The sequence below is a fragment of the Orycteropus afer genome, unplaced genomic scaffold (genome assembly GCF_000298275.1).
Source record: "Orycteropus afer afer isolate SDZICR_OR568_19922 unplaced genomic scaffold, OryAfe1.0 scaffold00217, whole genome shotgun sequence".
Taxonomy (NCBI): domain Eukaryota; kingdom Metazoa; phylum Chordata; class Mammalia; order Tubulidentata; family Orycteropodidae; genus Orycteropus; species Orycteropus afer.
In genome coordinates this window covers 5,173,770-5,198,301 of record NW_006921804.1, presented here as the reverse complement: position 1 = coordinate 5,198,301, position 24,532 = coordinate 5,173,770, and positions in this window count along the sequence as shown.

Genomic DNA, 24,532 nt, shown 5'->3' with positions numbered 1-24,532 from the left:
AATATATATATATATATATATATATATATAGTAAAATAGCATTATCAAAATGAAAATTACCTGTTTCTTTTTGCTTTTTCAGTGTGACTAATAGAATATTTAAGATTGCACATATGGCTCACATTATGTTTCTACTGGACTGCTGTTCAAAGACTTACTAAGAACAGAATAGGCTAGACCCAGAGAAGAACTCCAAGCCCCATTGTTATTAGGGCAAGAAGAAGGGCTCTGACTGAGAAAGTTACAAAGATTGAGCCAGGAGACTGTGAAGGCTGGATTTTGGGGCAAGAGTATAGCTCTCTCCCTCTCTCTCTCTCTCATATTTCTCTCTCTTCCCCCCTTCTATTGTCACATCTCCATCTCTGACTATGACTCTCTTGCCTCTCTCTGTCCATTATAAGAATGCTGTGATTACATTGGGCCCACTGAACAACCCAGAATTACCTCCTGATCTCAGAAACCTTAACTTAGTCACATGTGAAGTCTCTTTTGCCAGGTAAAGTAACATAATCACATATTCCAGCAATTAGGACATGGTCATTACTAAGGAGGGTACTATTCTACTTACCATACCCCAATGAGTTGTATTACATTGAGCCCTGTATATGCAACAGTTGTTGGGGTCTTATGACTTCAGAGTCTTAGGAAACTTAAAATTCCAGCATCTCTCTTCATGGCAACTATGGCATGATTTGGAGAATATAGATGGCATTTATTCAAAAATCATCTTCCATTTTCAATGATAACATTACTAACTATCCATTATTTCATCTTATTCAAGCAAGAAGATGAACAATAATGGGAAATTTTGGAAATGGACAGTGGTAATGGTTGTGCAGCATGAGGAATATAATTCATGTCACTGAAGTGTACATGTAAAAAATGTTGGCAGGGAAAATGGTTTGTTTTATGAATATAATTACCACAGTTATAAAGAGAGAGAGACAAGATTCAAAAGTTTCCCAGCACAACTTCAAAAACGATGTCCTTGACCATTAACCTGTATAATCTCCTCACCCCTTCTAAATCTAACACTGAACCTTCATCTAATTATTGGGGATTCTTTGAAAACTAAAACACAGATACATTTTTTTATTTTGAGCTCTGAGTTGTGGCTGAGCTTATTTCCCTAACAGCCCAGTTATTCTACAAATTAAGCTGTCCTGGTGAGTCTGCCGGAATATCAACATTCTCTGGGCTCTCTTGTGTTAGAAGCTGGATTCTTCCAGATATCTTGAATTAATGAGGTACAGGGTGCCTGCTGTCAAGGAAACCACCTCTCAGGATATGGGGATGGTGGAGGAGAGAAACAGAAAAATGCAACATAGTGTGAAATATCTTATATTGTATGTAAACTCAAGGCAGGATGGAAGTGTGACTTAAAGTTTCTGTTGATGCTAAATTGAAACTAGAATGATGACTAAGAGATTGTGAAAGGAAAAGACAGGGAGTGCAGAGCTCTAATAGCCAGAGCCTTTTGTAAAGGCTTGTCTAAATGTTCAAGCCTGACATTTGAGGGAATTATAAAAGTATAGGAAAAATTACAGGTTTATACTTAAGGAGCTCTGGTGATGTTGTGGTTAGGGCACTTGGCTGTTAACCAAATGATCAGTGGTTCAAACCCACCAGCTGCTCCGTGGAAGAAAGATAAGGTAGTCTGCTTCTGTAAAGATTTACAGTCTTGGAAACCCAATGGGAGTCACTATGAGTTGGAATCAACTCAATGGCAGTAAGTTTGATTTGGTTTTACACTTAGGCTACAGGGCTGTGATTCCTGAGAGAGCAAATGGGAAATGTAAATGTACAGATAGATATCTGAGATGTCCCCCACCACCAGGTATACTAGTTGCTGTGGAGTAACTTCTGTGCCATGGCAATCCCATGTGTATCAGAGTAAAACTTTGCTCCATAGGGTTTTCAATGGCTCATTTTCCAGAAGTAGATTGCCAGAGGCACCTCTAAATGGACTTGAACCATCAGCCTTTCAGTTAGCAGCCAAGCACATTAACCATTTATACCACCCAGGGACTCCTCTCCCCACTAAGAAGATCAATGTATAAAGAGAGAGATGTGAGACCATCGTAGACTGATAGGATGAAACTGAAGAGAACTAGACACTGAAGATTCTGATGAATTTTTTTTAATTAAATGGGAAAAAAAAGAAATGAATAGGAATGAGGAAGAAGACAGCAAAAAAAAAGCTAGGATTGGTGTTCAAAGAATGGGATGTTGGAGCACAAGACTTCAGAAAAGGTACAACCCTACATCATGATAAGATCCAGAGTGTCATGTGGGAAAGTGTTCCTGAAGTTTAGGAGAAGTGAAAGCCATGGAGTTGAGGTGCTCAGGGCACCATATGAGTAGAGAGCTGGATGAAACATCTACGTGCAGTTAGCTCCGCATAGGTTTGCTGTTAGTTGCATAGAGAGGAAAGTTGAGAGCCAGGTACTTAATTCCTCCTTAAAGGTCAGTGATAATGTGTTAGTCAGCTTTGCTGTGATAACAAAAATCTCATTATTTTAAAGACATATCCACAACTGTTTATTTATTGTTCACCTTATGTGAGGGCAATGGGTCAACTCTGACTCTGCTAGGCTTTGCTGGGCTCTGCACCCCTCTAGGGTCTACTCCACATGTTTTCTCATTCTGGGACCCAGACAGAAGGAACAAGAAGTTGATCCAAAAGAGCAAGTGCACTTGAAGCTTCTACTTAGACATGACATACACCACACTCACTTAGGTCCCACTGGTTGGATAAGTCACATGACAAGACCAACATAATGGGACAGAGAAGTATACTCTTCCGCAGGGTGGAAAGGAGTCAATACTTGGGAATAATGATATAACCTAACACAGATAGAAACCAGAAGGTTGACAAGAGTCTCCAACAAGGACAGCAGAGAGTGATCTAACCAGATGACATAGACTTGAAATGGTGTGAATTTTAGAATGTAAATGGAGAAAAATAATGTTCTGGAAATGGCACTGTAGACAAAAACAAATGCTGGCTCTCCCTTCTGGCCCCTTCAGACCTGAGCCTGGAGATAATGAGAAGCCACCTCTGGAGAATCCACAAGGGTTTTGGTGTTCTTTGGAGAGAACCAGAGCTCTGTTAAGATAGTCTCCATGTTGTGTTGCTTCTGCATCCTCAGTGTCCAGCACAGTGCCTGGCACACAATGACCTATCACTATCAGTTTCTTTCTTCTGAGCTTCCTTCTAGGACACAAAGAAAGCCATTTGTCAAGTATCACACTTGCAATGGACTCCTTCTCATTTTAAGATATTTTAGTGATGATTGCTTAAGTTTATGTCTCTTTCCACTTCAACTTTCTAGTACACTTCCCCTTGTGCTGGCTGGTGTTGGAATGGTTGTAGGCATTTGGGGATCCAGTTAAGGGAAAGTTGACTTGTAGACACATTTAGCTTGAGTTTGAATGGGTATATTTATGTGGTTGGCTGTGGTAGACAGAATCCTAAGACACCTTTTCCCAAATTTCCTATTCTAATGCTCAGGACTGTGAATATGATGAGGTATCATGCCCATGATTATGTTACATTACATAGCAAAAGGGATTTTGTAATGTAATTAAGGTTATGAATCAATTAACTTTAAGTTACTCAAAAGGCAGAGCATGCAGATGGGTTTTATCTAATCACATGAACCCTTTAAAAATTGCATTATCTTCAGCTGGTGGCAGGAAAGGAAGTCAGAGATTTGAAAGTACAAGAGGAATATGACATGATTACTAGCTTGAAGACGAGGAAGGTCATGTGAAAAAGACCTGAGAATGACTTCTAGATGCTGAGATTGACCACCATCTGCTAGTCAGGGAGGAAACAGGGCCCTCAGTCCTACAACCACAAGGAACTGAATTCTGTCACAACCTGAATGATATTGGAAGTGGATTCTTTTCCAGATTCTCAATGTAAGAGCCTAGCTGGTTCACACCTTGATTTCAGTCTTGTAAGACCCTAAACTGAGAACCATCTAAACCCCTGTCTAGATTTCTGGCCTACAGAACTGTGAGATAATAAATAGGTATTGTTTTAAGCTGCTAAATTTGTGATAATTTGTTATGTAGCAATAGAAAACTAGTACACTGGCAGCCATTCGTATGTATGGTTAAGTAATTGCCAATAAGGAAATAGCTTCCCGGAATATGTACTTCTACCACCCACTGGTTGACTCACTCAGCATTCTAAAAGGAAGGTGCTGGGCCAGAGTCTATAGCATGATACAAATGTACCCACCAATGACAATATGTGATGCAGAAAACAGAAACTTTTCAAAACTATTAATAACAAATCAATTTTTCAATCAAAGAATATCAGAGGAAGGACTGAATTATCTTCCCAGTCTCTGTATAGTAAATTATTTTACAAAACAGTTGTCACATGGAGCAATCAAAGATGACAGAGCAAAAAAACACAGGAAAATAAAAAGCATACAGTTGAGTCAACCAGTTAATTTAAAAAAATATTATGTCATTCTTCTGGTTTTTGTAATGTTTATAATTTTTGAAGTCTGCAGTTTTCTATGATTTCTTTTCTCATTCTAAATAAAAACTCACTTTTGTGTTTTATTTTGTGTTTGTAACTTTGTATTCTTTTTCTGAAAGGAAACCAAAATTGTTTAAGTCTCAGGGTCCACAAAATCTGGATCCTACCCTCAGTTTCTCATCCATTTTGTCCATGAATTTGCCCACATCACATCTCTACCTGGCAACCCCTTCCACCTCTTCTCTGCCTAGAAAATGCTTAACCTTTCTTCAAGGCTGGACTCAAAAGTTATCTGTTCTGGAAAGCTTTTCCTGAATGTCTCAAAAATGTAGAGTTCTCCCTTCTGTTTCCAGAACACCATGGCACTTTCTTATCTCTCTTTTCTTTTGACTCTCTTTCATGGCACTGTAATTAATTACTCTGTACAGAAGCCCCAGCTAAGCAGCAAGCACCCAGGAACAGACGCTGGTCTTAATCACCTCCATATTGTTGTTGTTGTTAGGTGCCGTAGAGTTGTCTCTGACTCATAGTGACCCTACATACAGCAGAACGAAACACTGCCCAGTCCTGCGCCAGCTCCACGATCCTTGCTATACTTGAGCCCATCGCCACAGCCACTGTCTCAATCCATCTTGTTGAGGGCCTTCCCCTCTTTCCTCAACCCTTCACCTTATCAAGCATGACATCCTTCTCTAGGCAATGGTCCCTTCTGATAATATGACCAAAGTATGTGAGACAAAGTCTGGCCATTCTGGCTTCCAAGGAGCATTCTAGCTGCACTTCCTTTGGGACAGATTTGTTATTTCTTTTAACAGTCCACGATACTTTCAGCATTCTTCACCAGCACTACAACTCAAAAGCATCAACTCTTCTTCAGTCTTCCTTATTCATTGTCCAGCTCTAACATGCATATGAAGCAATTGAAAATACCATGGCTTAAAAAAAACAAGGGCATTTGGAAGCAATCAGCCCTAGCACATGATGGCCCTCAAGACCAGAAGATGGTGCCCAGCTACCAATGCCAATCACTCAGGAAAGGATCAAATCTGGAGATCCTGGATAGAGTGGAAGGAAAAATGTAGAACAAAATCCAAAAACTCAATAATGACCAGAATTACTGGTCAGATGGAGTCTAGTGAGATCCCCAATACTATGGTCCTGGGATACATTCTGGGCCTGGAATTGAAACTAAGTAAAGTCAAAAATATTTCCCCCATTCTGGCTAAAACAGATAATTAGAACAGATAGGAACCCAGATGGAAATAGATAAGTAAACTTAATTACCCTCGACTATTTCCCCACCCTGCACCCCGGTTGAAGATAGATGAGTAAACACATAGGACTCTGGTTGGAGACAGATGAGTAAATACAATAAGCTCAGTTCCTTAAGAACTGATAGGAAAAAAAAAAAAAAATTCCTGCTATTTCCTTTGTTGTTGTTGTTATTTTGCCGTTGAGTTGGCCCCGACTCACAGCGACCCCTCCTTGGGTTTCCGAGGCAGTATCACTATGGAAGTAGGATTGCCCAACCTCCCTTCCGAGGAGTGGCTGGTGGGTTTGAACCGCCAGCCTTCTGGTTAGCAGTCAAGTGCCTTAGGCACTACGCTACCAGAGCTCCTTAGGCACAGGTAATAAACATGTTAATGTGTCTTAGAAAACAACTTGAAAATTAACTCCGGCCCGCGGACATGTGCAGTGGGACAGAGAGGAACAAAGTTACTAGTAATGAACACTTTCCCCTCTGCCTAAGCCCCAATCAGCTGATAACAGAAAGCTGGTGTGACTCATTCAGTATGCAAGCGCACTGGCTCAAAATGCTACTGTCTTTTTAAACTGAGGCAAAAGAAATTTCAGCCAATCATCAACCATCTCATGCCCAAATTCCTGACATTTTTATGAATATGCATAACACTCTCTTCTGAAACCTACAAAACTGTAATTCGATGGAGTTTCAGAGAGTCAGATCTGGGTACGAGTACCCCTACTTCTTGCATTGCCACTTTGCGATAAATAATTTTCTTTCCTCTTAATCACTCGGTGTGTAAACTGTTTTGGCCTGACTGCACACTGGGCAGGGACCCACGTTGGTCCTATTTCAGAATAAAGCTCACTCCCAAGGGCTGGTTCTCAGCCCAATAGTAAACAAGATGTACATGCAAACCACTCAACCCAGGGTGATGCACCCACATACTCTATGGAAATACATCCCTTGGAGCAATCAACCACAGGGCACCAGAAGGGCAACACTCACACAGAGGAAATGCAGGACAAAAATGACTATGAGGGGCATGGGGGGAGGGTTACTGAGCAGGGAGGGGAGGAGACTGGGTTAGGGCTGGGCATGGTAAACAGGGAGTGAAACTAAATGTACACATAATGTTGAATGTAAAACAAACACTTAAAATAAAAAAATTTAAAAAAGAAAATACCATGGCTTGTATCAGGAGCACCTTAGTCCTCAAGAAGACATCGTTATACTTCAGCACTTGAAAGAGGTCCTTTGCAGCCAATTTGCCCAGTGCTATATGTCGTCTGATGTCCTGACTGCTGCTTCCATTGGTATCAATTGTAGAACCAAGCAATGTGAAGTCTTTGACAACTTCAATCTTTTCTCCATTTATCATGGTGCTGCTTATTAGTCCAGTTGTGAGGATTTTTGTTTTCTTTATATTGAGATGTAATCCATACTGCAGACTGTCTTACTGTCTTCAATCTTCATCAGAAGTGTTTCAAGTCATCCTCACTCTTATCAAGCAAAGTTGTATTGTCTACATAACACAGGTTGTTAATGAGCCTTCCTCCAATCCTGGTGCCGCGTTCTTCTTCATATAGTCCAACTTCTCGGATTATTTGCTCAGCATATAGATTGAACGAGTATGATGAAAGGATACAACATGACACACTCCCTTCTTGATTTTAAATCATACAGTGTCCCCTTGTTCTGTTCGAATGACAGCCTCCTGGTCTATGTACAGGTTCCTCATGAGTACAATTAAGTGTTCTGGAATTCCCATTCTTCTCAATGTTATCCACAATTTGTTATGATTCACACAATCAAATGCTTTTGCATAGTCAATAAAACACAAGTAAACATCTTTCTGTTATTCTTTGCTTTGAGCCAAAAATTACCTCCATACCATGTTCTCAATCTGCAACAGGAACTCCCAAGGAATATGTTTGTGTTGTTTTTGTTAGACACGCCATTGATTTGGCTCTGTTTCATGATGACACTATGCATAACAAAGCCAAATAGTGCAAAGTCTTGTGCCATCCTCACAATCTCTGGTATTAGCTTGAGTCCATTGTTGCAGCTATTGTGTCAATGCATCTCATGGAGGGTTTCCCTCATTTTCACTGATCCTCTACTTCGCCAAACATGATAGCCAAAGTGAGCAGCTGAAATCTCACCATTACCCTCAATAGGCTTGTAGAATACAGTAAAAGTTGACCAGATGATGGTGAGATGGGTTTGGCACTAAGGCAATACCCAGGTACCAAGAGTTCAGGGTTCTAACACTCTGTACAATCCTGAGCAAAACTTATACTTCTATGACTTTGACTTCTTGTCTGTCAAATAGGAAAATGAATTATCTGCTTCACAGACATAATAGATGTGAAAGCCCCTGGAAAAGTAAAAAGTGTTACACATAAAACATTTTTTAAATGTTGCCATCAAGTTAACTGCAACTCATGGTGACCTCATGTGTGTCAGAATAGAACTGTGTCCCTTAGGGTTGCTGTAGTGTCTAAGGCATTTCACTGCTAACCAGAAGGCTGGCAGTTCAAACCCACCAGCCACTCCTCAGAAGGAAAGTTGAACAATCTACTTCCGTAGTGATGCTGCCTCAGAAACCCAAGAAGGGGTTGCTATGAGTTGGATCTAACTTGACAGCAGTGAGTTTGGTTTGGTTTTTGGTTGCTTTTTTCAAAAGTGAAGGCACCAGTCAGTCTTCCAAGGTGCCTCTGTTCATAATTCTCAGATGTCCTCTAATATAAGGGGATGGTACTACTATAATTGACAAATTCAGGCTTTTCATCAAATGAAATTCTGTGAGTTAGAACCTCAAATCTCACCTCACCAGGTGCACCCAAGTTTACAGTAGTACGAGGTTGTGTTGCAATTTCAGGTTCCACAGGGCATAGCAGCAGCAAGAGTGAAAGGTTAATGTCTGTCCTGTCCCACGGGACGGTCAACCTAGGACCTGGAGGAGGGGGTGGAAATGGAGGGGACAAGAGACGCGAAGAATGGAGACAAGTCGAAAGCCCGATCAAGTCTCGTTTATTGAGTTTCAAACAAATACTTATATATGGTAAAGGAAAGGGGCAGGATCAAGGAATGGGGTGATGTGATGTTGCTGCTGATGGTGAAATAGGGAAACCTATAAAAAATAGATACGTGGCAAGAGGCAGGTAAATTTAAAAGGCTCAAGACAGGTCTCGAAACTCAAACTTAGGTCTGAAGATGTCCAACAGGCCCAAAACAAAGAAGGGAAGTATTGTGACCTTGTTAAGATGAATAGAATGCCGTGGTGCAGCTCTCCACAAATGTCAACTACACAAAGGAGAAGGAAGAACTGGTCTCCCCATCTATTCCTGAGTCCAGACCCCAGCCCTTAGATGAACTCAACTTCCTGGATTATTGTCAGCAAAGGGGACATGGAGCCACCAATTCACATCTGAGCTCCTTCCCCTCTTATTCCTTTTATTTCATTAGTGTGAACTCTGAGGATTCATCTGGAAGCAAACACAATGAAAATTATCAGCTTCCCACCCCCTTCATCCAAAATTCTTCTGTGCCCTTTAACTCCAGCCCAGGTTCCCCTCCTAGCACTGCCTCACCTGTCCCAGGAGCCTCTGTCCTAAAGAATGCACCAGCCTCCTTCTCAGCCTCTACTTCATCCATGTCATCCCATTCCAAGGGTCTAAGGTCCTTTACCTCAGATTTATACGTAAGTTTGGTCCCTCATACACACACACACACACATGTGCTCACACATGCGCGCAAACTACTTCTCCATATTCTCTGGCCTGTAACTGAGCCAGGCCCTCCACTAAAGCAAGAGGCCACCGTTGAGCTTGGCAGACCTCTATATACTACCCTGTGACTCAGGAAACTTTCTTTCTCCTGGACCCCAGACCACTTAATTAGTTCACTTCTTCTCAGCTTTACCCAGGTCACAAACCACTAGCAGGGACAGCATAAGCCCACTTCCCACTCCACTCCCACCCTCCTCCTCCACCTTCTGAGATAGTACTCTACCTTTACCTAGAATGTTTCTCCTCATTTCTTCCCAGATCAACAGGTCCCTCCAGAACTGTTTGTTTGTTTATGCTGTTTTTTTCTTAGCAAGTTATAAATGTACATAATTTTAAAGTCAAACAGTTCTACAAGATTAACATCAATTCTCACCACCTTGCTGCTCCTCACCCTCAAGTCTCCATCATTGGTCAAGCACTTTTAGCCCTTTTAACTATTTCTTCCTGTATTTACCACTGTCTTTCTAAATAACAGGCTTCTATTTCTACTTAGGAGCTCTGGTGGCATAGTGCCTATGGCATTTGACTGCTAACCAGAAGGCTGGTGGTTCAAAGCCACCAGTCACTCCTTGCAAGGAAGAATGGACAATCTACTTCTATAGAGATACTGACTTTTCAGGGTATTTTATACTATCTAATAACTTCCTACTGCATGGTTTAAAATCAGGAAAGATGTGCATCAGGTTTATATCTTCTCACCATACTTACTCAATCTGTATGCTGAATGTTTCGGTTACTATGATAGGTTAGGGTTGTGTGTCAACTTGTCTGGATCACAATTCTGAGTGGTTTAAGTAGTTGTGATGTAGTTATTCCCATGATGAGATTGGATGTACATGCTTTGAGCAGTCAATCCATTGAAAGGGACTTTTCCTAGGAGTGTGGCCTGCTTCCAATATATATATGGACATCCTGGGGAAAAGAACCTTCTGTGGATGTGGATCCTATTGTGCTGCCTACAACTGCCCATGAGCGAACAATCCACCATTCTGCCTGGTGATCTTGGATTCATCATCTGCCGAAGTCAACAGCCAGTATACTGCTTGCCAAACTTGAGCTCATCAGCCCCTGCAGCTGTGTGAGTTGGGAAAAGTTTGACATTTGATCCTGGAACTTGAGACTTGTCAGTTTCTATAACTGCATGAGCCATTTTCCTAAGATAAATCTCTCTCTCTCTCTCTCTCTCTCTCTCTCTCTCTATATATATATATATATATATATATAAGCTTTACTGGTTTTGCTTCTCTAGAGAACCCAGCCTAACACAGTTACCTCTAGTTCCACTCTAACAGTAAATACCAAAAATGTATGGCTTTAACAAATAAGAATTTATTCTCTTACAGTTTAGGAGGCTAGAAGCCTGAGTTGAAAGTGCCAAGCCCTAGGGGCTGGGTGAAAGCCCCTCAAGCCCTCAACCTTGGCCTTCAGCTCTGCCTCTTATTCCTGGCCCATTGAAACCAGAGGCTTTTCTTATCTCAGGCAACTGCTGACTGCTGAGGCTGGCAAACCCAAGGTCAACAAGTAAAAAGGCACAGTCCCAAGATTATCAAACAACATAGCAGGCCACTAGTTCAAGTCTAGGAAAAAATCTCAAGATTGGCAGACAACATGGGAGACTGCTAAACAATGACTCAGCTACATGTAGGATTCAAGCATGCCAAAAGCTAGTCTTTTCTCAACATATCTCTTTATATACTGGAAGTAGACCATATCCCTAAGGCAGCTACTCAGCTGCTCCAGTAGATCCCACCATGGAGTTGATTACCAGTCTTGTCATGGGGAATAACTACGTCCAGCTGCCTGGCCACTCAAAACCAGGCCCAGCCAAGTTGACACACAACTACCACACTGAGCAAATAATCCAAGAAGCTGGATTATATGAAGAAGATAGTGGCATCAGAATTGGAGGAAAACTCATTAACAACCTGCAATATGCAGATGACAAAATATTGCTTGCTGAAAGTGAAGAGGACTTGAAGCACTTACTAATGAAAGATCAAAGACTACAGTCTTAGGTGTGGATTACACCTCAACATAAAGAAAACAAAAATGCTTACAACTGGACCAATCAGCAGCATCAAGAGAAAAGATTGAAGTTGTCAGGGATTTCATTTCACTTGGATCCGCAATCAACACCCATGGAAGCAGCAGTCAAGAAATCAAATGTGGTATTGCACTCGATAATATGCTGCAAAAGACCTCTTTGAAGTGTTAAGGAGCAAAGATGTTACTTTGAAGATGCAGGTGTCCCTGACCCAAGCTATTGTATTTTCAATAGCCTCATATGCATGTGAAAGCTGGACAATGAATAAGGAAGACCAAGATGCTTTTAAGTTGTGGTGTGGTAAAGAATACCAAAAATATCATGGCCTGGCAGAAGAACAAACTTCCTGGAAGAAATACAACTGGAATGCTCCCTGAAAGTGAGAATGACCAGACTTCATCTCACCTACTTTGGTTACATTGTCAGAAAGGACCATTACCTGCAGAAGGATATCATGCTTGGTAGAGTGGAGAGAGGGTCAGCAAAAAAGGGGAGACCCTCAACGAGGTGGATTGACATAGTGTCTGCAATGATGGGCTTCCTTAGTCTTCATTTTGAAGACTAAAGTGTACCTAACCCAAGCCATGGTATTTTCAATCACCTCATATGCATGTGAAAACTGAACAATGAATAAGGAAGCCTGAAGGACAATTGATGACTTTGAATTGTGGTGTTGGCGAAGAAATACTGACAATACCATGGACTTGAGAAGAATGAACAAATCTATCCTGGAAGAAATGCACCCAGAATGCACCTCAGAGAAGAGAATGGTCAGACTTCATCTTACTTTGGTCATGTTGTCAGAAGAGATCAGTCCCTGGAGAAGGATATCATGCTTGGGTCAGTGAAAAGGAGAAGACCCTCAATAAGATGGATTGACACAGTGGCAGCAATTATGGGCTCAATTGTAGCAAGGATTATGAGGATGACACAGGACCAGACAGTGTTTTGTTCTGTTGTGCAAAGGGTTGCTACGAGTCAGAATCAACTCAACAGCACCTAACCTAACAAGGACTTCCTATGGAAAATGAGGGTTTGGTTTTGGTCCTTTTATATAACACACACACACACACACACACACACACACATATATATATATATACACTCTTCACAACCACCACCACCATCCCAGAATTCTTAATATCATGACTACGTTACTACCATTCACAAATAAACAATGTAGTCTGCTGTGAGTATATATTCTTTCTTGTGCAATTTTTTTATTTTCTCAGGAGTTAATAGCGAACTTGTTTTTATATTTGTTTAGTTTTATCTTTTCTTATCACTGATCCTGGGAGCTCTGGTAACATAGTGCCTAAGGCACTTGACTGCTAACCAGAAGGCTGGAGGTTCAAACCCACCAACCACTCCTTGGAAGGAAGATGAGGCAATCTACTTCCGTAGTGATACTGCCTCAGAAACCCAAGGAGGGGTCACTACGAGTTGGGTTCAACTCGATGGCACATAACAACAACAACAACTTCACTGATCCTTTCCCAAAACTCTCTACCAAATTATAAACCTCCTCTGGATTCAGTTAAATGCATTAGATAGTCTATAACTTCCATTTTATTGCATGAAGATATACCTCCTGAAGCCGCCCATCATCCTACTCCAATCTGTGCTGACACTACAAGGCCATCTTCTTAGGTCTTACCTACATCTTTGTCCTAGGTTTTCCTTTTGCCTTTCTCCCACGTGGCTTCTCATTTCCTGGATCTCATACATTTGTCTTTCTTGGTTTATTCCCTTGTTTTGAAAGAGCACATCCTCCAGTAACTTACTAAAAGAGAGTTCTCAGGAGGTAACATTAAGACTTTAAATGTCTGAAAATATTTTTTCTACTCTCACCATTCATTCTCTGAGAAGATGACTAATTTCTCTAGGTATGAAAATTTAGGCTATAAATTACTTTCTTTCAGAAGTTTGGAGACATTGCACAATTTTCTTCTAGTTTCCATAATTGCATCCCATTTTATCCCACTGAAAAGTTTAAGAATATTTTCTTTGTCACAGTGTTCTAAAATTTCATTATGATGTACCCTTGCTGAGAGTCTTTTATTCATTCACTGGGCTGAACAATCAATAGGTTCTTTTATACGAAAACATGTCTTTCAGATGCAACCATTTTCTTTTAGTAAATCTTTGATAATTTCCTTCCCTCCATTGTCTTGGTCCACTCTCTTGGACTTCCTGAACTGATCTTCTAATATCCATTTATTTTCTGTCCTAGTTTCCACCTTGTTGGCTTTTTTATTCCACTATCTGTTCAACTTTATCTTCTGGTATTTATATTGAATTTTATATGAGAGAATCCCAAAAGCAAACCTATTTTGTAACTTCCAAGATCTTTTTCTTCTCTGAATGTTCTTGCTTTTAATTGCCTCATGTTCTTATTTCACAGATTCAATATCTTCTTTTATCTCTATGCAGATATTGTTTTCTTCTTTTACCTGCATTGACTCTATTTTTTCCAAGTTATTTTGGTCTATTTGCCTGTGGTTATTTTCTTAGTCTTCCATATGTTAAGATTTTCTTTAAATATCTAATGAACCTTAGCTATCTGCACCTATTTTCAATGGGGCATTAAAAAAATGTTAAGAAGCTCTATGTAAAAGGGCAGGATTTGTCGATTAGTGATCTTCACTATAGTGTGATCCAACTGAGTTGTTTCCTGGAGAACTCACTTGGGTTGATCAGATTGCCCAAAAAAAGAATCCTCCAATTTCCTGCCTGAGATAATAAGCCCGGTTACCAATGTTCTTGAAGCTGAAGAGGGAATGGGGCTGAGATAATCTCACCATTCAGTCTGTAGACTTTTACCTAATACCCAATTTTCAGTGTTGTACCTCTGCCCATAGCTCTGCTTTGGGTGCCCATTTAATGTCTGCTGGGGCAGGAGAATGAGAGTCACCTGTCTGCAGAGGAGGGAAAGAAAATATGGAGTCCATTTTCTTTTTATTATTATTATGTTGTTGTTGTTGTTGTTGTAGTTAAGAATATACACAGCAAAACATACACCAATTCAACCATTTCTACACGTAGGATCCAGTGACACTGATTACATTCTTTGAGTTGTGCAGACATTCTCACTCTCCTTTTCTGAGTTGTTCCTCACTCATTAACCTAAACTCACTGCCCCCTGAGGTTTCTATCTAATCTTTCAAGTTGCTGTTGTCACTTTAATCTCATATAGATAGTTTCTAAAACCATATAATGCTCAAGGCAAACATTTTTTACAAGTTTAGTTAAATTATTGCTTGATTTTAAGAAGACTTCAGGTGATATTTTTGGTTTGAGTTTTAAAGATTATCTCAGGGCAATAATTTCAGGGGTTAATTCAACCTCCATAGCTCCAGAAAATCTAGAGTCCATGGAAATTTGAAATTTTATTCTATATTCCCCCCCCCCTTTTGATCTGGATTCTTCTGTAGAATCTTTGATAAAAATGTTAGTAATGATAGCCAGGCACCATCCAGTTCTTCAGGCCTCATGGCAAAGGAGACAGTTGCCATGGAGATAACTAGCCACACATTGCACATCCTACTCCCATTACTGACTCTTCTTCTTCCTTTGTTGTTCCAGGCAAATAGAGACTAATTGTTTGCCTTGGATGGCCACTTGCAAGCTCTTAAGACCCCAGGCACTACACAATGAAGTAGGATGTAGAACAGAAGCACTAGACACATTATTAGGCCAATTAACTGGGATGTCCCATGAAGCCATGACCCTGAACCTCCAAACCAAGTATTCAAATCCCATGAGGTGCTTGATTGTACATATGTAGCCTCAGCAGCTATTCTCCCTTTATCTTTTTTTTCTGTCATTGTTGTAAATATATCTATCACACAACTTTTGCCAGTTCAACTTTTCACAAGTGTGCAACTTATTGACAGCAATTACATTAATTGGCTGTGCAAACCTACACTTGCTTTTGATACAGACTTTCAATTAATGTTCCCATCATTGGCACAGCCCTAACACTTGGCCTTGTGGCAATTCAGTGTACTATTAGGTTCTAAAATCAGATTTCCAGGTTTAAATTCCAGCTCCACCACTTCAGAGATGTGTGACCTTAGACAAACTTAACCTAAGTCTTTTCCTCACCTATAAAAATGAAAATAAAAAACAACATCTAATTTAGCGTTGTTTTGAAGATTGAATAGCGTAAAGGATGTAAAGTGCTCAGAAGAGTAGCTAGCCCACAGTAAATGTTCAATTATTAGATGATGATGTTATCATTATCATTTGTACTACTTCTCTTCCATGGCTTCCTAAATGCTCTCCCTCATCCTCTTGTCCTTTCCAATACCATTGTCCATTCTTCAGTCAGAGTGAGCTATTTAAAACATAAGTCTAATCAATCAAGTCCATTCTGGATTGCCTGGAACTCAGGAGTTTACCTGATACAGGACTCTCAGAATGCAAACCTGAATATCTTAAGCCAACTTGGAAAAGTGGGTCACCCTAAGTCACTTCCCTACATAAAAAGATAGAAAGATTTCCCATCTCACTGTGAATAAAGGAGCTCTGGTAGCATAGTGCCTAAGGCATTGAACTGCTAACCAGAAGCTTGGCAGTTCAAACCCACCAGCCACTCCATGGAAGGAAGACTGGGCAATCTACTTCCATAAAGATTTACCACCTCAGAAACTCAAAGGCTGTAACTATGAGTCGGAATCTACTCGATGGCAGTGAGTTTGGTTTTTTGATTTGGAATAAAGTAGAAACTCCCTGCCCTGGATGATCTGGCCCCTGCCCACCAAGCTTGGGCCTCTCTCCTTCCGCCTCACTGAGCTTCTGCTCTGGCCTCCTTCTAGCTCCTCCATCACAGGCCATGCTCCTTTACGATAAAGAGGCTTCCTCCCATGTTATTCCGTATCCCAGAACACTTTCACCCCTCTTCCTAGCTGGCTAAATTGTACTTTACATCTCTGTTGGGAAGACCTTTTCTGAGCCCCCAGAGAGGGTACTGCCTGTAGTAAGGACCTCTCCAGAGAAAAGGGCCCCCATGGGAAGACTTTCCCTTATTTTTCACAGCTGCATCCCCCGAAGCCAGCCAGGGCTTGCATGCCACACTTTAAGATCAAAGTGGTTATCTCTGAATTATATAAGTTATTAAAATGTAAATGTTCCTTCATTATCTTCTGACACTCTGTAGCATGCAGCTGAGAGGAAGGCCCTGGGAAAGACATACCAAGTTTAGAGAGGAGTGGGATGAGAGGGCCTGAGGAGAGAGCTAGGAGGGATCCGTGGAGCCACTTTGCCTCCTTCTCAGCTCTGCTACAGGAAAGAGGACTCCAGAGAAACTACCCCTAGCCCTAAGCATTTCTTAAAGTCCCTCCTCGCCCTGGAAATTAGGGACCCCACCCTACACACCCTTGTTTTCAACCCAGGGCCTTGCCTGCACCTGCCCTCCTGTCAGTATTGGGCCTTACTTGGGATGATTCCTATGAAGCATTCACTTTTGGATGTTGCCACCAATGCAAGGTTACCTGCATGATCTTACTGCCTAGTTTTGCTGTTGCCCTTACCCTCCACCACCTCAAATAGGCTTCAAATTCTGCCCCCTCCAGGAGAAGCTATCTCTGATGTCCAGTCCCCACATCACCACCCCTACCTTAAGGCCCTGCTACTAGAACTCTAGATCTGCTGTCCACACTGTTTCATTCCTGCCTTCTCAGTAAAGGCTGAATATTTCTCCCTCAGGCTTGATCATCTCTGAAGGCAAGAGCTTTCTTCCTTCATCCTGGATGCTTCTCAAGAACAAGGGCTGTGTCCCTACCCAACCATCAACTTATTCAGGGAAGGGGTTCCCAGAGAGCCCTGACAAACTCCATTCTTCTCTCTGGCTCTCTTTCTAGACCCACAGGAGGTCTCAAGAATGTAGGGGAGCAAAGATAGCATGCCTTCATCCTAGCTCATCAGAGATTCAAGTGTGGGGAGGGAGAGGGCAAGGGGGATCTCATTATGCCAACAAAGAACGGTGATGAGCAGGACCAACTTTAAAGTGATACCAAGCCAGAAACTCAGAGAGATTTTGTGTAGATTTCTCCTATGGGATTTGAGATGAATCTTAACTCCCAAGGCTCTGATGGGGCTGACAGTGGCCATGGCCTCAGTGATGCCCTTTGTGGGTGTCCAGGGCCATCATGCCAACATAACAAACCTCCTCCAAGGCCACCCACCTGATTTTACCCACATTGACTCTCAAGGAAGCACAAGGAAGAGGCTGGGGATTACTATTCACTCAGGGTTTGCTAAGTGCTAGCCTAGCACATACTGCCTTACCCTCCCCAAATATTTACATGCTAAAATCGTTCCATCAAGGAAGAACCACCTTCTCATTATCCAGGCAAAAGTCTGCCCAGTCCCATCCAGCAAACACAACTTCCTCCAGGGCTTTGTTTCTGGCACCAATTCAAGAGCTGATGTGGGGATAATCACTCAGTCAGCAATTATTGGTGAGCCACCCTGCACCAAGTCTAATCCGATTAATACTGGAGCTCTTCCCCCTCCTCCTCACCTCACCACTTGACCAGATTTGCACATAGCTACATTCAAATCTAGGAGCTCTGGTAGAGTAGTGCCTAAGGCACTTGACTGCTAACCAAAAGGCTGGCAGTTCAAACCCACCAGCCACTCCTCAGAAGGAAAGCTGGGCAATCTACTTCTGTAGTGATACTGCCTCGGAAACTCAAAGAGGGGTCGCTATCAGTCAGGTCCTACTCGATGGCACATAACAACAACAACAGCATTCAAATCTGAGTATGGAGGCAGCTATAGATCTGCTTAAAGGACTCAGCCTGGAAATTTAACCAAATCATAATGCTGCGTAATAATGAAAATTAATGAACTAGGCATATCAGCATGAGTGAATCTTACAAAGACTATGTTGAGCAAAGACAAATCAAGTTTCAGAAGGATAAATCCAGTATGATTTCATTTAGAAAATATTTTAAAACAATAATAAATATACAATGGGAATAATAAACACCAAATTTAAGATGCTAGTTTCTTTGGAAGTGGGGCAATAGCAGAGCAGTGGGACTAAGGAGAATTCAACTATTTTTGTAATGGACTACAGGCAGTCTCCATATTATGAACAAGTTAGTCTGTCTTTAACTTTGATTTTTTCTTAAGTAGGAACATTTAGAAATGGTTCATATCTAATGTCAGTTAATTAAATGTGTGTCTTAGTATATAAGGTACATTTCTATGCATAAAAATCATTAAACACTTCCAGATACACTAAAACATCTTTAGCATAAAAATAAGTAACAATACTCATAATGCCCAGCTACTAATGCCAATCAATCAGGAAAGGATCAAATCTGGAGATCCAGGATAGAGTGGGAGGAAAAAGATGGACTAAAACCCAAAAACTCGATAACAACAAGAATTACTGGTCAGATGGAGTCTGGTGAGACCCCCAATACTATGGCCCTGGGATACATTCTGGCCCTGGAATAAAGTTCTCTCCCAGGGGTTGGCTCTCAGCTGAATAGTAAACAAGATGTACATGGAGACCACTCAACCCAGGGTGATGCACACACATACTCTATGGAAGTGCATCCCTTGGAGCAACTGACCACAGGGCACCAGAGGGGCAACATTCACATGGAGGAAATGTAGGACAAACAAGAGTGCATAACTATGAGGGGCATAGGGGGAGGGTTACTGGGCAGGGAGGGGAGGAGACTGGGCTAGGGTTGGGCATGGTAAATGGAGAGTGAAACTAAATGTACACATAATGTTGAATGCAAAACAAACTCTTAAAATAAAAAATTTAAAAAAAAAGATAATGCCCATTTGTTAGTACAAACCATTGTATATACCTCAAATTTTTAATATAATAGGTTTTACAATGGTTGGTTCATAACTATGGGATGTACATGGATCGGATGCTTGTAACTCAGGAACTGCTTGTCAATCTTAAGATGGTGGACATTTCTTGTGTTATTTGTTGAGGTATTTGTGTGTGTGTGCATGTGTGTAGATCATCTTTGCTCTGCTTTCTTCTCTTGGACTATGTGAGATGAGGTCCTATCAAGATCTCCTTGTCATATCTCTGGTGCTACTACCTAGAAGATCACCTTGTGGACATCTTATTGGGGCTATCACTATCTTCTCTGTCTCTGGGGTAAAAGTAAGTGGCAAGGAAGTCTTATCTACAGGATGAAGGTATTTATCCAATCTAAGAGCTAACCACCAGAACACCAAGATCCACTAAATAAGAAGACCTCCCCAATTTACTGGGAGTAAGAGAGACCAACCAGACACCCAGATGAGTAGAATGGCATGACCCTCCAAAGCTCCCTTCCCTTGAGCCCCCTGCATAACCACTTGCCCTAGAGTTACCAGGAAAGAAGGAACCCAGATAGGGTTGGGCCTCAGCATGCTATAAAAATCATAATTAGAAACTTCTAGAAAGCAGACACACCCTGGAATGAAGCCTAGACATGCCCATGTCTTTATTGTATTTAAATCACATGAGTCAAGTGCCAGCCTCGTGATCCAAGGCCTGCATGTAAGATGTGTGAAAGATGTGTGAGGTACTGTCCCTGTGCTAAAGAAACATGATGCAGTTGAGAAGATTGATGCATGTAACCCCTCAGTGAAGAATATTAGCCTTGAGGGCCAAGGACACACAGATTTCTCTGCTTCCTAGCTACGTGACCTTGCCATGTTACTTCCCTGAGTCTTGGGTTCCCCTTCTATAAAGTGGGATAAAAATATCCATTTCACAGAGCTGTTGAGGATTAAATAAGACAACACTTATTAAGTGGTTAGCACTGTGCCTAGCACAGAGTGAGCTCTCAATAAAAGGTTTGATGTCATGGTGGAAGTTGCGGGAACAATTATGGCAGCAGAATGGTGTGATGGCATCAAACACGCATTCAAACTCATTTACATCAAATCAGCTGAGAGAGAGAAGCAATTACAACAATCCTGTGAAAGATTCTGCCCACCACTGCACTCAGTGACCGATTCCTTAAGTGTGGGATATGAAGAACTACAGGGAAACTGAGCTTTGACCTTTACTAAAGTTCTAAAAAAAAAAAAAAAACAGTTGCAATCAAATCAGTTCTGACTCATGGTGACCATAGGGATGTCAGAGTAGAACTGCACTCCATAAGGATTTTCAATGACTGGGATCTTTTACAAGTAGATTGCCAGGTCTTTCTTCCAAGCTGCTCCTGCATACATTTGAATTGCCAGCCTTTCAGTTAGTAGCTGAGTGCTTAACCGTTTGTGCCATCTGGGGGCTCCATTAAAGTTCTACCTGTTAGGCCGAAGCAAACCCAAGCCACCAACATTTCAGTTAGCAACTTCCTGCAGCTGTCAGGCCCTGATGAGACAGCCTAATAAGACAACCGAAGTGACAGAACCCGCCCAGACTGGAAAGTCCCATGCAGTGACAAACTTCCTCTTGTGAAGCCCCCTCATGCTAATTAAGTACAGACCCATACTAACAGTTAATTAGACCCCACCATTTCCCTAGTGTCCCCACTTAGGTCCTCCACAAGACTATAAACCCTACCCTCCCCAGCCAGGTGGTGCGACTTCTCGGGCCCCTCTCAGGGACCCATGAACCTCACCCGGGCCCCTCTCAGGGACCCGTAAACCTTACCCGGAAACTCAGAATAAAAACTTCTCTTTAACCTCACTTTTGTGCGTCCTCTTCTCCTTACTGTGGCCTTACACTACCCTATCCTAAAACCAGTCAAGCATTGTCCTTTTCCTTCTGGGCACAGAGGCCAGGTGTGTACATAACCATCCCAAACACGTGGAGTTGGGCTGAGGGCATTGCTGAAGTAGGGGCTGAATGCTCCTTTCTGATTTCCTCACTCACCAACATTCCTCCCACACCTCAACCAGGGAGAGAAGTGTCAAACACTGAACCTTTTTCACTGCAGGGCAAACAGAATGGCCAATTTTGAGAAATCTGGAGCATGCAAATTCCTTCCCTTGGAGGGAATCCCCCTGCAGATCTGTGCAGTCCTGGACCTGGGCAAGGCCCTCTTACCAGCCTCACCCTGATGGTTGGGAGCCACTGCTGGAGGCACCTCACTAGCCTGTCTGCATGTCTGAGCATCCACCACTTGGGCTTCTTTGTTGGGGATTGAGAGTTCCTGGATGGTGCAAACAGTTAACACACTCAGCTGTTAACCAAAAAGTTGGAGGTTTGAGTCCACAGAGACATCTCTGCAGAAATACCTGGTGATATGTTTGTGAAAATCAATCCCATTGAGTCAGACCCGACTCATAGTGACCCCTCCTTGGGTTTCTGAGACAGTATCACTACAGAAGTAGATTGCCCAACCTTCCTTCCAAGGAGTGGCTGGTGGGTTTGAACCACCAGCCTTCTGGTTAGCAGTCAAATGCCTTAGGCACTATGCTATCAGAGCTCCTATCAAGATATAATTTCTCCTTAAGCACATAGGCCTTTCTTAAGCCCCTCAGCTCTCTTCTTCCTCCTGCAAGCCCCCAGGACTCAGACTTCTCACCTCTTCTCTGCAGCACACCCAAAGCCCCTTTGTCCCTTGGGTTTTCAGCAGTCACTGTGCTTCCCAACCATCCACCAGTCCCCTCCCCCTTCCTTCTTGCAAGCAGACTGCCTTCTATTCCAGAGACTGAAAATGCCGATACCTTGCTCTCCAAGCTTCCCTTGCATCGAGCGGCCAGTGGAACCCAGTACTGACTGGTGATGTGAAGAAGTCTTCTGGAGGCCTTATGAGAAATATTTTCTGCCTTGCTAAGAAAAAGATACTGGAAGAAGTAGCCCTCTGCCCTTTCCTCTTACTTTGGATGTGGCCTTGGGAGGAGGTATACTTACTGATGCTGGAGCATCTGTCTGGAGGGAAGCAAAGAGAATTGCAGAAAAATTGGCATGGTTGAGACACAGAATTAGCCAAACCAGAATTTCTTACATCCAGATTTCATTACATTAGAAATAAGTCTCCATTTATAAGCCAAAGTTCCTGGATGGTACAAGTGGTTAACACACTTGGTTGCTAATGAAAAGGTAGGCAGTTCAGGTCAACTTCTAAAAAATAGCCCTTGCAAACTCTGTGGAGCACAGTTCTACTCTGACACACATAGGATCACCACAAGTAGGCATCTGGTTTTTGCTGGTTTGTTTATAAGCCATTTTAGATAAGCAATTCTGGTTTTTTGCAACCAAAAAGGTCCCAACTGGTACAAAGTTCTTCTTCCCAAGACTAATGACAGAAGGACATTGTCACCAGCTTTTCTCCTTGTTGCCTCCCAGAAATCAGGCATCACACTAACCCAAACAGACACTCTCTGGTTAATGGGCCCCCTTGGGCTGAATGCCTGCTTCCTGCTTGCAACAGTAAGGGAAGAAGAAATTTAGCGCATATGTGGGAAATGAGCCTTAAATCAGATAGTTAGTTGGGGTGATGAAATAAAGAGAAATAAAGCTGGAGTTACCCTAGTTGGCATTTCCATTAATGCAGTTTGGTGTGGTATTTTTACTGTCTTCCAAATATCCAGATATGTGACCTCTTCCCTCCCTAACTTCCTTCTCTTAATTGGACCATTGTTCCTCACTGTATCATTTCTAATCCCCTCTCACCTTGGCATTCTAGGCCTCCCATAGCCAACCCTAGCCTTGTTCCTTTCCAGCACCAGAAGCATTGCCTGCTCCAATCTGGCCAGCCTCACAGTATTACAGACACATGTTTCAAACTCCATGCTTTCCTTCAAGCTAACTCTAACCCTAACCCCTCTAGAATGCCCTCCTTTTCTTTTCTATTTTTTTTTTTTACATTCCCCCCTTCATAGACATAACTGTTAGTTCAGCCTGCCCACCTATCTATTCACCTGTATACTCATGTTTGCCTACACTGACAACACAGTACTGTATGTACAAAAGGGTTCATCTTTGTTGTCTGTACCTCCTATACACCTCTCTATGACTTCTTCTTCCTCAATGCCACCATGTTGATCACTCACATTTGGTACATTGCCCTTCCTTCACCCAAATCAATACTTGTCTCTACCTATCTAACAGTGTTCCCTACCCTATCTTCCCACCCCTGGTAAGCAATAAAGAAAATTTCCTTCCATATATAAACCTTTCCTTGACTTTTTATGATAACAGACTAGCAGGTTCTACTCTGGTAGCATAATGCCTAAGGCACTTGACCGCCCACCAGAAGGCTGGCTGTTCAAACCCACCAGCCACTCCTCGGAAGGAAGGTTGGGAAATCTACTTCTGTAGTGATACTGTCTCAGAAACCCAAGGAGGGGTCTCTATGAGTCAGGGCCGACTCGACGGCAAACAACAACAACATTCTTTAGTGTTGCATAGTATTCCACTGTGTGTATGTACCATAGTTTGCTTATCCATTCTTCTGTTGATGGGCACCTAGGTTGTTTCCATCTTTTTGCTATTGTAATTAGTGCTGTGATGAACATGAGTGTGCATATATCTGTTCTTGTCCTGGGTCTCACTTCTTTAGGATATATACCTAGTAATGGGATTGCTGGATCAAGTGGCATTACTAATTCCAACTTTTAAGGAGTTGCCATATTGCTTTCCACAGTGGTTGTATCATTTTACAGTCCCACCAACAGTGCATGAGAGTCCCATTCTCTCCACATCCTCACCAGCATTTATTATTTTCTGTCTTGTTGAACTTTGCTATTAATGCAGGGCCAGATGGTATCTCATTGTTATTTTGATTTGCACTTTTGTAATGCCTAATGCTCATGAACATTTCTTCATGTGTTTGTTGGCCATTTGAATATCTTCTTTGGTGAAGTGTCTATTCATGTTTTTGGCCAATTTTTTTTTTAATTGGATTATTTGTCTTTTTGTTGTTGAGGTGTTGGAATTTTCCATAAATTCTACAGATAAGTCCCTTGTCAGATATGTCATTGCCAAATATTTTTTCCCAATCTGCAGGTTTTTTTTTTTT